Below are 18,166 nucleotides of genomic sequence, written 5' to 3'. Positions count from 1 at the left end.
AGACTAGAGACTTACATTTTGATGTCTTTGCCACTTGTTCTCTCATAAGTCTGTGATATTCATTAGTATTTGCTCAGAATTACTACTGATTTCTTGCTGTTTCCTATAATGGGCCTTCTTTTCTGCTTGTGGGACTTCACCACATGTAGAAACAACTTTATACACTCTTCTCTGAACTTGAGAAGCTATACACACTTGTCTTTCAACTGTTTTACAGTTGAATACTACTTTTCAGTGAATTCTGGTGGTTTCAAACACTGGTTTCATGTGAACTAACTCTATTTCAAGGATTTCTGCAGTGTACAACATTCTTTCTAGACTAGAGACTTACATTTTGATGTCTTTTACACTTGTTCTCTCACTATTCTGTGATATTCATTAGTATTTGCTCTGAATGACTACTGATTTCTAGCTGTTTCCTATAATGGGCCTTTTTTTTTTTACTTGTGGGACTTCACCACATGTAGAAGCAACTTTATACACTCTTCTCTGAACTTGCGAAGCTACATAAACTTGTCTTTCAACTGTTTTACAGTTGAATACTACTTTTCAGTGAATTCTAGTGGGTTGAAACACTTGCTTCTTGTGAAGTAACTCTATTTCAAGGATTTCTGCAGTGTACAACATCCTTTCCAGACTAGAGACTTACATTTTGAAGTCTTTTACACATGTTCTCTCATAAGTCTGTGATATTAAACATCTTTTCCAGACTAGAGACTTACATTTTGATGTCTTTGCCACTTGTTCTCTCATAAGTCTGTGATATTCATTAGTATTTGCTCAGAATTACTACTGATTTCTTGCTGTTTCCTATAATGGGCCTTCTTTTCTGCTTGTGGGACTTCACCACATGTAGAAACAACTTTATACACTCTTCTCTGAACTTGCGAAGCTACATAAACTTGTCTTTCAACTGTTTTACAGTTGAATACTACTTTTCAGTGAATTCTGGTGGTTTCAAACACTGGTTTCATGTGAACTAACTCTATTTCAAGGATTTCTGCAGTGTACAACATTCTTTCTAGACTAGAGACTTACATTTTGATGTCTTTTACACTTGTTCTCTCACTATTCTGTGATATTCATTAGTATTTGCTCTGAATGACTACTGATTTCTAGCTGTTTCCTATAATGGGCCTTTTTTTTTTTACTTGTGGGACTTCACCACATGTAGAAGCAACTTTATACACTCTTCTCTGAACTTGCGAAGCTACATAAACTTGTCTTTCAACTGTTTTACAGTTGAATACTACTTTTCAGTGAATTCTAGTGGGTTGAAACACTTGCTTCTTGTGAAGTAACTCTATTTCAAGGATTTCTGCAGTGTACAACATCCTTTCCAGACTAGAGACTTACATTTTGATGTCTTTGCCACTTGTTCTCTCATAAGTCTGTGATATTCATTAGTATTTGCTCAGAATTACTACTGATTTCTTGCTGTTTCCTATAATGCGCCTTCTTTTCTACTTGTGGGACATCACCACATGTAGAAGCAACTTTATACACTCTTCTCTGTACTTGCGAAGCTACATAAACTTGTCTTTCAACTGTTTTACAGTTGAATACTACTTTTCAGTGAATTCTAGTTGGTTGAAACACTGGTTTCATGTGAACTAACTCTATTTCAAGGATTTCTGCAGTGTACAACCTTCTTTCTAGACTAGAGACTTACATTTTGATGTCTTTTACACTTGTTCTCTCACTATTCTGTGATATTCATTAGTATTTGCTCTGAATGACTACTGATTTCTAGCTGTTTCCTATAATGGGCCTTCTTTTCTACTTGTGGGACTTCACCACATGTAGAAGCAACTTTATACACTCTTCTCTGAACTTGCGAAGCTACATACACTTGTCTTTCAACTGTTTTACAGTTGAATACTACTTTTCAGTGAATTCCGGTGGTTTAAAACACTGGTTTCATGTGAACTAACTCTATTTCAAGGATTTGTGCCGTGTACAACATCTTTTCTAGACTAGAGACTTACATTTTGATGTCTTTTATAGTTGTTCTCTCACTATTCTGTGATATTCATTAGTATTTGATCTGAATGACTACTGATTTCTAGCTGTTTCCTATAATGTGCATGCTTTTCTACTTGTGGGACTTCACCACATGTAGAAACAAATTTTGTACTCTTCTCTGGACTTGTGAAGCTATATACACTTGTCTTTCAACTGTTTTACAGTTGAATACTACTTTTCAGTGAATTCTGTTGGTTTGAAACACTGGTTTCATGTGAACTAAATCTATTTCAAGGATTTCTGCAGTGTACAACATCCTTTCTAGACTAGTAACTTACATTTTGATGGTTTTCCACTTGTTCTCACACAATTCTATGATATTCATTAGTATTTCCTCTGAATTACTACTGCTTTCTAGCTGTTTCCTATAATGGGCCTTCTTTTCTACTTGTGGGACTTCACCACATGTAGAAACAACTTTATACACTCTTCTCTGAACTTGAGAAGCTATACACACTTGTCTTTCAACTGTTTAACAGTTGAATACTACTTTTCAGTGAATTCTGGCGGTTTCAAACACTGGTTTCATGTGAAGTAACTCTATTTCAAGTATTTGTGCCGTGTACAACATCCTTTCTAGACTAGCGACTTACATTTTGATGTATTTTACACTTGTTCTCTCGCTATTCTGTGATATTCATTAGTATTTGCTCTGAATGACTACTGATTTCTAGCTGTTTCCTATAATGGGCCTTTTTTTTTTTACTTCTGGGACTTCACCACATGTAGAAGCAACTTTATACACTCTTCTCTGAACTTGCGAAGCTACATAAACTTGTCTTTCAACTGTTTTACAGTTGAATACTACTTTTCAGTGAATTCTAGTGGGTTGAAACACTTGCTTCTTGTGAAGTAACTCTATTTCAAGGATTTCTGCAGTGTACAACATCCTTTCCAGACTAGAGACTTACATTTTGAAGTCTTTTACACATGTTCTCTCATAAGTCTGTGATATTAAACATCTTTTCCAGACTAGAGACTTACATTTTGATGTCTTTGCCACTTGTTCTCTCATAAGTCTGTGATATTCATTAGTATTTGCTCAGAATTACTACTGATTTCTTGCTGTTTCCTATAATGCGCCTTCTTTTCTGCTTGTGGGACTTCACCACATGTAGAAACAACTTTATACACTCTTCTCTGAACTTGCGAAGCTACATAAACTTGTCTTTCAACTGTTTTACAGTTGAATACTACTTTTCAGTGAATTCTGGTGGTTTCAAACACTGGTTTCATGTGAACTAACTCTATTTCAAGGATTTCTGCAGTGTACAACATTCTTTCTAGACTAGAGACTTACATTTTGATGTCTTTTACACTTGTTCTCTCACTATTCTGTGATATTCATTAGTATTTGCTCTGAATGACTACTGATTTCTAGCTGTTTCCTATAATAGGCCTTTTTTTTTTTACTTGTGGGACTTCACCACATGTAGAAGCAACTTTATACACTCTTCTCTGAACTTGCGAAGCTACATAAACTTGTCTTTCAACTGTTTTACAGTTGAATACTACTTTTCAGTGAATTCTAGTGGGTTGAAACACTTGCTTCTTGTGAAGTAACTCTATTTCAAGGATTTCTGCAGTGTACAACATCCTTTCCAGACTAGAGACTTACATTTTGATGTCTTTGCCACTTGTTCTCTCATAAGTCTGTGATATTCATTAGTATTTGCTCAGAATTACTACTGATTTCTTGCTGTTTCCTATAATGCGCCTTCTTTTCTACTTGTGGGACATCACCACATGTAGAAGCAACTTTATACACTCTTCTCTGTACTTGCGAAGCTACATAAACTTGTCTTTCAACTGTTTTACAGTTGAATACTACTTTTCAGTGAATTCTAGTTGGTTGAAACACTGGTTTCATGTGAACTAACTCTATTTCAAGGATTTCTGCAGTGTACAACCTTCTTTCTAGACTAGAGACTTACATTTTGATGTCTTTTACACTTGTTCTCTCACTATTCTGTGATATTCATTAGTATTTGCTCTGAATGACTACTGATTTCTAGCTGTTTCCTATAATGGGCCTTCTTTTCTACTTGTGGGACTTCACCACATGTAGAAACAACTTTATACACTCTTCTCTGAACTTGCGAAGCTACATACACTTGTCTTTCAACTGTTTTACAGTTGAATACTACTTTTCAGTGAATTCCGGTGGTTTAAAACACTGGTTTCATGTGAACTAACTCTATTTCAAGGATTTGTGCCGTGTACAACATCCTTTCTAGACTAGAGACTTACATTTTGATGTCTTTTATAGTTGTTCTCTCACTATTCTGTGATATTCATTAGTATTTGATCTGAATGACTACTGATTTCTAGCTGTTTCCTATAATGTGCATGCTTTTCTACTTGTGGGACTTCACCACATGTAGAAGCAACTTTATACACTCTTCTCTGGACTTGTGAAGCTATATAAACTTATCTTTCAACTGTTTTACAGTTGAGTACTACTTTTCAGTGAATTCTGGTGGTTTCAAACACTGGTTTCATGTGAACTAACTCTATTTCAAGGATTTCTGCAGTGTACAACATCCTTTCTAGACTAGAGACTTACATTTTGATGTCTTTTACACTTGTTCTCTCACTATTCTGTGATATTCATTAGTATTTGCTCTGAATGACTACTGATTTCTAGCTGTTTCCTATAATGTGCATTCTTTTCTACTTGTGGGACTTAACCACATGTAGAAACTACTTTATACACTCTTCTCTGGACTTGCGAAGCTATATAAACTTGTCTTACAACTGTTTTACAGTTAAATACTACTTTTCAGTGAATTCCGGTGGTTTGAAACACTGGTTTCATGTGAACTAACTCTATTTCAAGGATTTCCGCAGAGTACAACCTTCTTTCTAGACTAGAGACTTACATTTTGATGTCTTTTACACTTGTTCTCTCACTATTCTGTGATATTCATTAGTATTTGCTCTCAATGACTACTGATTTCTTGCTGTTTCCTATAATGGGCCTTCTTTTCTGCTTGTGGGACTTCACCACATGTAGAAACAACTTTATACACTCTTCTCTGAACTTGCGAAGCTACATAAACTTGTCTTTCAACTGTTTTACACTTGAATACTACTTTTCAGTGAATTCCGGTGGTTTCAAACACTGGTTTCATGTGAACTAACTCTATTTCAAGGATTTCCGCAGTGTACAACATTCTTTCTAGACTAGAGACTTACATTTTGATGTCTTTTACACTTGTTCTCTCACTATTCTGTGATATTCATTAGTATTTGCTCTGAATGACTACTGATTTCTAGCTGTTTCCTATAATGGGCCTTTTTTTTTTTACTTCTGGGACTTCACCACATGTAGAAGCAACTTTATACACTCTTCTCTGAACTTGCGAAGCTACATAAACTTGTCTTTCAACTGTTTTACAGTTGAATACTACTTTTCAGTGAATTCTAGTGGGTTGAAACACTTGCTTCTTGTGAAGTAACTCTATTTCAAGGATTTCTGCAGTGTACAACATCCTTTCCAGACTAGAGACTTACATTTTGAAGTCTTTTACACATGTTCTCTCATAAGTCTGTGATATTAAACATCTTTTCCAGAATAGAGACTTACATTTTGATGTCTTTGCCACTTGTTCTCTCATAAGTCTGTGATATTCATTAGTATTTGCTCAGAATTACTACTGATTTCTTGCTGTTTCCTATAATGCGCCTTCTTTTCTGCTTGTGGGACTTCACCACATGTAGAAACAACTTTATACACTCTTCTTGAACTTGCGAAGCTACATAAACTTGTCTTTCAACTGTTTTACAGTTGAATACTACTTTTCAGTGAATTCTGGTGGTTTCAAACACTGGTTTCATGTGAACTAACTCTATTTCAAGGATTTCTGCAGTGTACAACATTCTTTCTAGACTAGAGACTTACATTTTGATGTCTTTTACACTTGTTCTCTCACTATTCTGTGATATTCATTAGTATTTGCTCTGAATGACTACTGATTTCTAGCTGTTTCCTATAATGGGCCTTTTTTTTTTTACTTGTGGGACTTCACCACATGTAGAAGCAACTTTATACACTCTTCTCTGAACTTGCGAAGCTACATAAACTTGTCTTTCAACTGTTTTACAGTTGAATACTACTTTTCAGTGAATTCTAGTGGGTTGAAACACTTGCTTCTTGTGAAGTAACTCTATTTCAAGGATTTCTGCAGTGTACAACATCCTTTCCAGACTAGAGACTTACATTTTGAAGTCTTTTACACATGTTCTCTCATAAGTCTGTGATATTAAACATCTTTTCCAGACTAGAGACTTACATTTTGATGTCTTTGCCACTTGTTCTCTCATAAGTCTGTGATATTCATTAGTATTTGCTCAGAATTACTACTGATTTCTTGCTGTTTCCTATAATGCGCCTTCTTTTCTGCTTGTGGGACTTCACCACATGTAGAAACAACTTTATACACTCTTCTTGAACTTGCGAAGCTACATAAACTTGTCTTTCAACTGTTTTACAGTTGAATACTACTTTTCAGTGAATTCTGGTGGTTTCAAACACTGGTTTCATGTGAACTAACTCTATTTCAAGGATTTCTGCAGTGTACAACATTCTTTCTAGACTAGAGACTTACATTTTGATGTCTTTTACACTTGTTCTCTCACTATTCTGTGATATTCATTAGTATTTGCTCTGAATGACTACTGATTTCTAGCTGTTTCCTATAATGGGCCTTTTTTTTTTTACTTGTGGGACTTCACCACATGTAGAAGCAACTTTATACACTCTTCTCTGAACTTGCGAAGCTACATAAACTTGTCTTTCAACTGTTTTACAGTTGAATACTACTTTTCAGTGAATTCTAGTGGGTTGAAACACTTGCTTCTTGTGAAGTAACTCTATTTCAAGGATTTCTGCAGTGTACAACATCCTTTCCAGACTAGAGACTTACATTTTGATGTCTTTGCCACTTGTTCTCTCATAAGTCTGTGATATTCATTAGTATTTGCTCAGAATTACTACTGATTTCTTGCTGTTTCCTATAATGCGCCTTCTTTTCTACTTGTGGGACATCACCACATGTAGAAGCAACTTTATACACTCTTCTCTGTACTTGCGAAGCTACATAAACTTGTCTTTCAACTGTTTTACAGTTGAATACTACTTTTCAGTGAATTCTAGTTGGTTGAAACACTGGTTTCATGTGAACTAACTCTATTTCAAGGATTTCTGCAGTGTACAACCTTCTTTCTAGACTAGAGACTTACATTTTGATGTCTTTTACACTTGTTCTCTCACTATTCTGTGATATTCATTAGTATTTGCTCTGAATGACTACTGATTTCTAGCTGTTTCCTATAATGGGCCTTCTTTTCTACTTGTGGGACTTCACCACATGTAGAAGCAACTTTATACACTCTTCTCTGAACTTGCGAAGCTACATACACTTGTCTTTCAACTGTTTTACAGTTGAATACTACTTTTCAGTGAATTCCGGTGGTTTAAAACACTGGTTTCATGTGAACTAACTCTATTTCAAGGATTTGTGCCGTGTACAACATCCTTTCTAGACTAGAGACTTACATTTTGATGTCTTTTATAGTTGTTCTCTCACTATTCTGTGATATTCATTAGTATTTGATCTGAATGACTACTGATTTCTAGCTGTTTCCTATAATGTGCATGCTTTTCTACTTGTGGGACTTCACCACATGTAGAAACAAATTTATGTACTCTTCTCTGGACTTGTGAAGCTATATACACTTGTCTTTCAACTGTTTTACAGTTGAATACTACTTTTCAGTGAATTCTGTTGGTTTGAAACACTGGTTTCATGTGAACTAAATCTATTTCAAGGATTTCTGCAGTGTACAACATCCTTTCTAGACTAGTAACTTACATTTTGATGGTTTTCCACTTGTTCTCACACAATTCTATGATATTCATTAGTATTTCCTCTGAATTACTACTGCTTTCTAGCTGTTTCCTATAATGGGCCTTCTTTTCTACTTGTGGGACTTCACCACATGTAGAAACAACTTTATACACTCTTCTCTGAACTTGAGAAGCTATACACACTTGTCTTTCAACTGTTTTACAGTTGAATACTACTTTTCAGTGAATTCTGGTGGTTTCAAACACTGGTTTCATGTGAACTAACTCTATTTCAAGGATTTCTGCAGTGTACAACATTCTTTCTAGACTAGAGACTTACATTTTGATGTCTTTTACACTTGTTCTCTCATTATTCTGTGATATTCATTAGTATTTGCTCTGAATGACTACTGATTTCTAGCTGTTTCCTATAATGGGCCTTTTTTTTTTTACTTGTGGGACTTCACCACATGTAGAAGCAACTTTATACACTCTTCTCTGAACTTGCGAAGCTACATAAACTTGTCTTTCAACTGTTTTACAGTTGAATACTACTTTTCAGTGAATTCTAGTGGGTTGAAACACTTGCTTCTTGTGAAGTAACTCTATTTCAAGGATTTCTGCAGTGTACAACATCCTTTCCAGACTAGAGACTTACATTTTGAAGTCTTTTAAACATGTTCTCTCATAAGTCTGTGATATTAAACATCTTTTCCAGACTAGAGACTTACATTTTGATGTCTTTGCCACTTGTTCTCTCATAAGTCTGTGATATTCATTAGTATTTGCTCAGAATTACTACTGATTTCTTGCTGTTTCCTATAATGCGCCTTCTTTTCTGCTTGTGGGACTTCACCACATGTAGAAACAACTTTATACACTCTTCTCTGAACTTGCGAAGCTACATAAACTTGTCTTTCAACTGTTTTACAGTTGAATACTACTTTTCAGTGAATTCTGGTGGTTTCAAACACTGGTTTCATGTGAACTAACTCTATTTCAAGGATTTCTGCAGTGTACAACATTCTTTCTAGACTAGAGACTTACATTTTGATGTCTTTTACACTTGTTCTCTCACTATTCTGTGATATTCATTAGTATTTGCTCTGAATGACTACTGATTTCTAGCTGTTTCCTATAATGGGCCTTTTTTTTTTTACTTGTGGGACTTCACCACATGTAGAAGCAACTTTATACACTCTTCTCTGAACTTGCGAAGCTACATAAACTTGTCTTTCAACTGTTTTACAGTTGAATACTACTTTTCAGTGAATTCTAGTGGGTTGAAACACTTGCTTCTTGTGAAGTAACTCTATTTCAAGGATTTCTGCAGTGTACAACATCCTTTCCAGACTAGAGACTTACATTTTGATGTCTTTGCCACTTGTTCTCTCATAAGTCTGTGATATTCATTAGTATTTGCTCAGAATTACTACTGATTTCTTGCTGTTTCCTATAATGCGCCTTCTTTTCTACTTGTGGGACATCACCACATGTAGAAGCAACTTTATACACTCTTCTCTGTACTTGCGAAGCTACATAAACTTGTCTTTCAACTGTTTTACAGTTGAATACTACTTTTCAGTGAATTCTAGTTGGTTGAAACACTGGTTTCATGTGAACTAACTCTATTTCAAGGATTTCTGCAGTGTACAACCTTCTTTCTAGACTAGAGACTTACATTTTGATGTCTTTTATAGTTGTTCTCTCACTATTCTGTGATATTCATTAGTATTTGATCTGAATGACTACTGATTTCTAGCTGTTTCCTATAATGTGCATGCTTTTCTACTTGTGGGACTTCACCACATGTAGAAACAAATTTATGTACTCTTCTCTGGACTTGTGAAGCTATATACACTTGTCTTTCAACTGTTTTACAGTTGAATACTACTTTTCAGTGAATTCTGTTGGTTTGAAACACTGGTTTCATGTGAACTAAATCTATTTCAAGGATTTCTGCAGTGTACAACATCCTTTCTAGACTAGTAACTTACATTTTGATGGTTTTCCACTTGTTCTCACACAATTCTATGATATTCATTAGTATTTCCTCTGAATTACTACTGCTTTCTAGCTGTTTCCTATAATGGGCCTTCTTTTCTACTTGTGGGACTTCACCACATGTAGAAACAACTTTATACACTCTTCTCTGAACTTGAGAAGCTATACACACTTGTCTTTCAACTGTTTTACAGTTGAATACTACTTTTCAGTGAATTCTGGTGGTTTCAAACACTGGTTTCATGTGAACTAACTCTATTTCAAGGATTTCTGCAGTGTACAACATTCTTTCTAGACTAGAGACTTACATTTTGATGTCTTTTACACTTGTTCTCTCATTATTCTGTGATATTCATTAGTATTTGCTCTGAATGACTACTGATTTCTAGCTGTTTCCTATAATGGGCCTTTTTTTTTTTACTTGTGGGACTTCACCACATGTAGAAGCAACTTTATACACTCTTCTCTGAACTTGCGAAGCTACATAAACTTGTCTTTCAACTGTTTTACAGTTGAATACTACTTTTCAGTGAATTCTAGTGGGTTGAAACACTTGCTTCTTGTGAAGTAACTCTATTTCAAGGATTTCTGCAGTGTACAACATCCTTTCCAGACTAGAGACTTACATTTTGAAGTCTTTTACACATGTTCTCTCATAAGTCTGTGATATTAAACATCTTTTCCAGACTAGAGACTTACATTTTGATGTCTTTGCCACTTGTTCTCTCATAAGTCTGTGATATTCATTAGTATTTGCTCAGAATTACTACTGATTTCTTGCTGTTTCCTATAATGGGCCTTCTTTTCTGCTTGTGGGACTTCACCACATGTAGAAACAACTTTATACACTCTTCTCTGAACTTGAGAAGCTATACACACTTGTCTTTCAACTGTTTTACAGTTGAATACTACTTTTCAGTGAATTCTGGTGGTTTCAAACACTGGTTTCATGTGAACTAACTCTATTTCAAGGATTTCTGCAGTGTACAACATTCTTTCTAGACTAGAGACTTACATTTTGATGTCTTTTACACTTGTTCTCTCACTATTCTGTGATATTCATTAGTATTTGCTCTGAATGACTACTGATTTCTAGCTGTTTCCTATAATGGGCCTTTTTTTTTTTACTTGTGGGACTTCACCACATGTAGAAGCAACTTTATACACTCTTCTCTGAACTTGCGAAGCTACATAAACTTGTCTTTCAACTGTTTTACAGTTGAATACTACTTTTCAGTGAATTCTAGTGGGTTGAAACACTTGCTTCTTGTGAAGTAACTCTATTTCAAGGATTTCTGCAGTGTACAACATCCTTTCCAGACTAGAGACTTACATTTTGATGTCTTTGCCACTTGTTCTCTCATAAGTCTGTGATATTCATTAGTATTTGCTCAGAATTACTACTGATTTCTTGCTGTTTCCTATAATGCGCCTTCTTTTCTACTTGTGGGACATCACCACATGTAGAAGCAACTTTATACACTCTTCTCTGTACTTGCGAAGCTACATAAACTTGTCTTTCAACTGTTTTACAGTTGAATACTACTTTTCAGTGAATTCTAGTTGGTTGAAACACTGGTTTCATGTGAACTAACTCTATTTCAAGGATTTCTGCAGTGTACAACCTTCTTTCTAGACTAAAGACTTACATTTTGATGTCTTTTACACTTGTTCTCTCACTATTCTGTGATATTCATTAGTATTTGCTCTGAATGACTACTGATTTCTAGCTGTTTCCTATAATGGGCCTTCTTTTCTACTTGTGGGACTTCACCACATGTAGAAGCAACTTTATACACTCTTCTCTGAACTTGCGAAGCTACATACACTTGTCTTTCAACTGTTTTACAGTTGAATACTACTTTTCAGTGAATTCCGGTGGTTTAAAACACTGGTTTCATGTGAACTAACTCTATTTCAAGGATTTGTGCCGTGTACAACATCCTTTCTAGACTAGAGACTTACATTTTGATGTCTTTTATAGTTGTTCTCTCACTATTCTGTGATATTCATTAGTATTTGATCTGAATGACTACTGATTTCTAGCTGTTTCCTATAATGTGCATGCTTTTCTACTTGTGGGACTTCACCACATGTAGAAACAAATTTTGTACTCTTCTCTGGACTTGTGAAGCTATATACACTTGTCTTTCAACTGTTTTACAGTTGAATACTACTTTTCAGTGAATTCTGTTGGTTTGAAACACTGGTTTCATGTGAACTAAATCTATTTCAAGGATTTCTGCAGTGTACAACATCCTTTCTAGACTAGTAACTTACATTTTGATGGTTTTCCACTTGTTCTCACACAATTCTATGATATTCATTAGTATTTCCTCTGAATTACTACTGCTTTCTAGCTGTTTCCTATAATGGGCCTTCTTTTCTACTTGTGGGACTTCACCACATGTAGAAACAACTTTATACACTCTTCTCTGAACTTGAGAAGCTATACACACTTGTCTTTCAACTGTTTAACAGTTGAATACTACTTTTCAGTGAATTCTGGCGGTTTCAAACACTGGTTTCATGTGAAGTAACTCTATTTCAAGTATTTGTGCCGTGTACAACATCCTTTCTAGACTAGCGACTTACATTTTGATGTCTTTTACACTTGTTCTCTCGCTATTCTGTGATATTCATTAGTATTTGCTCTGAATGACTACTGATTTCTAGCTGTTTCCTATAATGGGCCTTTTTTTTTTTACTTGTGGGACTTCACCACATGTAGAAGCAACTTTATACACTCTTCTCTGAACTTGCGAAGCTACATAAACTTGTCTTTCAACTGTTTTACAGTTGAATACTACTTTTCAGTGAATTCTAGTGGGTTGAAACACTTGCTTCTTGTGAAGTAACTCTATTTCAAGGATTTCTGCAGTGTACAACATCCTTTCCAGACTAGAGACTTACATTTTGAAGTCTTTTACACATGTTCTCTCATAAGTCTGTGATATTAAACATCTTTTCCAGACTAGAGACTTACATTTTGATGTCTTTGCCACTTGTTCTCTCATAAGTCTGTGATATTCATTAGTATTTGCTCAGAATTACTACTGATTTCTTGCTGTTTCCTATAATGCGCCTTCTTTTCTGCTTGTGGGACTTCACCACATGTAGAAACAACTTTATACACTCTTCTCTGAACTTGCGAAGCTACATAAACTTGTCTTTCAACTGTTTTACAGTTGAATACTACTTTTCAGTGAATTCTGGTGGTTTCAAACACTGGTTTCATGTGAACTAACTCTATTTCAAGGATTTCTGCAGTGTACAACATTCTTTCTAGACTAGAGACTTACATTTTGATGTCTTTTACACTTGTTCTCTCACTATTCTGTGATATTCATTAGTATTTGCTCTGAATGACTACTGATTTCTAGCTGTTTCCTATAATGGGCCTTTTTTTTTTTACTTGTGGGACTTCACCACATGTAGAAGCAACTTTATACACTCTTCTCTGAACTTGCGAAGCTACATAAACTTGTCTTTCAACTGTTTTACAGTTGAATACTACTTTTCAGTGAATTCTAGTGGGTTGAAACACTTGCTTCTTGTGAAGTAACTCTATTTCAAGGATTTCTGCAGTGTACAACATCCTTTCCAGACTAGAGACTTACATTTTGAAGTCTTTTACACATGTTCTCTCATAAGTCTGTGATATTAAACATCTTTTCCAGACTAGAGACTTACATTTTGATGTCTTTGCCACTTGTTCTCTCATAAGTCTGTGATATTCATTAGTATTTGCTCAGAATTACTACTGATTTCTTGCTGTTTCCTATAATGGGCCTTCTTTTCTGCTTGTGGGACTTCACCACATGTAGAAACAACTTTATACACTCTTCTCTGAACTTGCGAAGCTACATAAACTTGTCTTTCAACTGTTTTACAGTTGAATACTACTTTTCAGTGAATTCTGGTGGTTTCAAACACTGGTTTCATGTGAACTAACTCTATTTCAAGGATTTCTGCAGTGTACAACATTCTTTCTAGACTAGAGACTTACATTTTGATGTCTTTTACACTTGTTCTCTCACTATTCTGTGATATTCATTAGTATTTGCTCTGAATGACTACTGATTTCTAGCTGTTTCCTATAATGGGCCTTTTTTTTTTTACTTGTGGGACTTCACCACATGTAGAAGCAACTTTATACACTCTTCTCTGAACTTGCGAAGCTACATAAACTTGTCTTTCAACTGTTTTACAGTTGAATACTACTTTTCAGTGAATTCTAGTGGGTTGAAACACTTGCTTCTTGTGAAGTAACTCTATTTCAAGGATTTCTGCAGTGTACAACATCCTTTCCAGACTAGAGACTTACATTTTGATGTCTTTGCCACTTGTTCTCTCATAAGTCTGTGATATTCATTAGTATTTGCTCAGAATTACTACTGATTTCTTGCTGTTTCCTATAATGCGCCTTCTTTTCTACTTGTGGGACATCACCACATGTAGAAGCAACTTTATACACTCTTCTCTGTACTTGCGAAGCTACATAAACTTGTCTTTCAACTGTTTTACAGTTGAATACTACTTTACAGTGAATTCTAGTTGGTTGAAACACTGGTTTCATGTGAACTAACTCTATTTCAAGGATTTCTGCAGTGTACAACCTTCTTTCTAGACTAGAGACTTACATTTTGATGTCTTTTACACTTGTTCTCTCACTATTCTGTGATATTCATTAGTATTTGCTCTGAATGACTACTGATTTCTAGCTGTTTCCTATAATGGGCCTTCTTTTCTACTTGTGGGACTTCACCACATGTAGAAGCAACTTTATACACTCTTCTCTGAACTTGCGAAGCTACATACACTTGTCTTTCAACTGTTTTACAGTTGAATACTACTTTTCAGTGAATTCCGGTGGTTTAAAACACTGGTTTCATGTGAACTAACTCTATTTCAAGGATTTGTGCCGTGTACAACATCCTTTCTAGACTAGAGACTTACATTTTGATGTCTTTTATAGTTGTTCTCTCACTATTCTGTGATATTCATTAGTATTTGATCTGAATGACTACTGATTTCTAGCTGTTTCCTATAATGTGCATGCTTTTCTACTTGTGGGACTTCACCACATGTAGAAACAAATTTTGTACTCTTCTCTGGACTTGTGAAGCTATATACACTTGTCTTTCAACTGTTTTACAGTTGAATACTACTTTTCAGTGAATTCTGTTGGTTTGAAACACTGGTTTCATGTGAACTAAATCTATTTCAAGGATTTCTGCAGTGTACAACATCCTTTCTAGACTAGTAACTTACATTTTGATGGTTTTCCACTTGTTCTCACACAATTCTATGATATTCATTAGTATTTCCTCTGAATTACTACTGCTTTCTAGCTGTTTCCTATAATGGGCCTTCTTTTCTACTTGTGGGACTTCACCACATGTAGAAACAACTTTATACACTCTTCTCTGAACTTGAGAAGCTATACACACTTGTCTTTCAACTGTTTAACAGTTGAATACTACTTTTCAGTGAATTCTGGCGGTTTCAAACACTGGTTTCATGTGAAGTAACTCTATTTCAAGTATTTGTGCCGTGTACAACATCCTTTCTAGACTAGCGACTTACATTTTGATGTCTTTTACACTTGTTCTCTCGCTATTCTGTGATATTCATTAGTATTTGCTCTGAATGACTACTGATTTCTAGCTGTTTCCTATAATGTGCATTCTTTTCTACTTGTGGGACTTCACCACATGTAGAAACAACTTTATGTACTCTTCTCTGGACTTGTGAAGCTATATAAACTTATCTTTCAACTGTTTTACAGTTGAGTACTACTTTTCAGTGAATTCTGTTGGTTTGAAACACTGGTTTCATGTGAACTAACTCTATTTCAAGGATTTCTGCAGTGTACAACATCCTTTCTAGACTAGAGACTTACATTTTGATGTCTTTTACACTTGTTCTCTCACTATTCTGTGATATTCATTAGTATTTGCTCTGAATGACTACTGATTTCTAGCTGTTTCCTATAATGTGCATTCTTTTCTACTTGTGGGACTTAACCACATGTAGAAACTACTTTATACACTCTTCTCTGGACTTGCGAAGCTATATAAACTTGTCTTTCAACTGTTTTACAGTTAAATACTACTTTTCAGTGAATTCCGGTGGTTTGAAACACTGGTTTCATGTGAACTAACTCTATTTCAAGGATTTCCGCAGAGTACAACCTTCTTTCTAGACTAGAGACTTACAATTTGATGTCTTTTACACTTGTTCTCTCACTATTCTGTGATATTCATTAGTATTTGCTCTGAATGACTACTGATTTCTAGCTGTTTCCTATAATGGGCCTTCTTTTCTGCTTGTGGGACTTCACCACATGTAGACACAACTTTATACACTCTTCTCTGAACTTGCGAAGCTACATAAACTTGTCTTTCAACTGTTTTACAGTTGAATACTACTTTTCAGTGAATTCTGGTGGTTTCAAACACTGGTTTCATGTGAACTAACTCTATTTCAAGGATTTCTGCAGTGTACAACATTCTTTCTAGACTAGAGACTTACATTTTGATGTCTTTTACACTTGTTCTCTCACTATTCTGTGATATTCATTAGTATTTGCTCTGAATGACTACTGATTTCTAGCTGTTTCCTATAATGGGCCTTTTTTTTTTTACTTGTGGGACTTCACCACATGTAGAAGCAACTTTATACACTCTTCTCTGAACTTGCGAAGCTACATAAACTTGTCTTTCAACTGTTTTACAGTTGAATACTACTTTTCAGTGAATTCTAGTGGGTTGAAACACTTGCTTCTTGTGAAGTAACTCTATTTCAAGGATTTCTGCAGTGTACAACATCCTTTCCAGACTAGAGACTTACATTTTGATGTCTTTGCCACTTGTTCTCTCATAAGTCTGTGATATTCATTAGTATTTGCTCAGAATTACTACTGATTTCTTGCTGTTTCCTATAATGCGCCTTCTTTTCTACTTGTGGGACTTCACCACATGTAGAAGCAACTTTATACACTCTTCTCTGTACTTGCGAAGCTACATAAACTTGTCTTTCAACTGTTTTACAGTTGAATACTACTTTTCAGTGAATTCTAGTTGGTTGAAACACTGGTTTCATGTGAACTAACTCTATTTCAAGGATTTCTGCAGTGTACAACCTTCTTTCTAGACTAGAGATTTACATTTTGATGTCTTTTACACTTGTTCTCTCACTATTCTGTGATATTCATTAGTATTTGCTCTGAATGACTACTGATTTCTAGCTGTTTCCTATAATGGGCCTTCTTTTCTACTTCTGGGACTTCACCACATGTAGAAGCAACTTTATACACTCTTCTCTGAACTTGCGAAGCTACATACACTTGTCTTTCAACTGTTTTACAGTTGAATACTACTTTTCAGTGAATTCCGGTGGTTTAAAACACTGGTTTCATGTGAACTAACTCTATTTCAAGGATTTGTGCCGTGTACAACATCCTTTCTAGACTAGAGACTTACATTTTGATGTCTTTTATAGTTGTTCTCTCACTATTCTGTGATATTCATTAGTATTTGATCTGAATGACTACTGATTTCTAGCTGTTTCCTATAATGTGCATGCTTTTCTACTTGTGGGACTTCACCACATGTAGAAACAACTTTATGTACTCTTCTCTGGACTTGTGAAGCTATATAAACTTGTCTTTCAACTGTTTTACAGTTGAGTACTACTTTTCAGTGAATTCCGGTGGTTTGAAACACTGGTTTCATGTGAACTAACTCTATTTCAAGGATTTCCGCAGAGTACAACCTTCTTTCTAGACTAGAGACTTACATTTTGATGTCTTTTACACTTGTTCTCTCACTATTCTGTGATATTCATTAGTATTTGCTCTGAATGACTACTGATTTCTAGCTGTTTCCTATAATGGGCCTTTTTTTTTTTTACTTGTGGGACTTCACCACATGTAGAAGCAACTTTATACACTCTTCTCTGAACTTGCGAAGCTACATAAACTTGTCTTTCAACTGTTTTACAGTTGAATACTACTTTTCAGTGAATTCTAGTGGGTTGAAACACTTGCTTCTTGTGAAGTAACTCTATTTCAAGGATTTCTGCAGTGTACAACATCCTTTCCAGACTAGAGACTTACATTTTGAAGTCTTTTACACATGTTCTCTCATAAGTCTGTGATATTAAACATCTTTTCCAGACTAGAGACTTACATTTTGATGTCTTTGCCACTTGTTCTCTCATAAGTCTGTGATATTCATTAGTATTTGCTCAGAATGACTACTGATTTCTTGCTGTTTCCTA

Source organism: Cnephaeus nilssonii, assembly GCF_951640355.1.
Source record: "Cnephaeus nilssonii genome assembly, chromosome: 12".
In the NCBI taxonomy this organism is placed as follows: Eukaryota; Metazoa; Chordata; class Mammalia; order Chiroptera; family Vespertilionidae; genus Cnephaeus; species Cnephaeus nilssonii.
The sequence above is the reverse complement of the archived record's forward strand: the minus strand, read 5'-3'. Positions refer to the sequence as shown.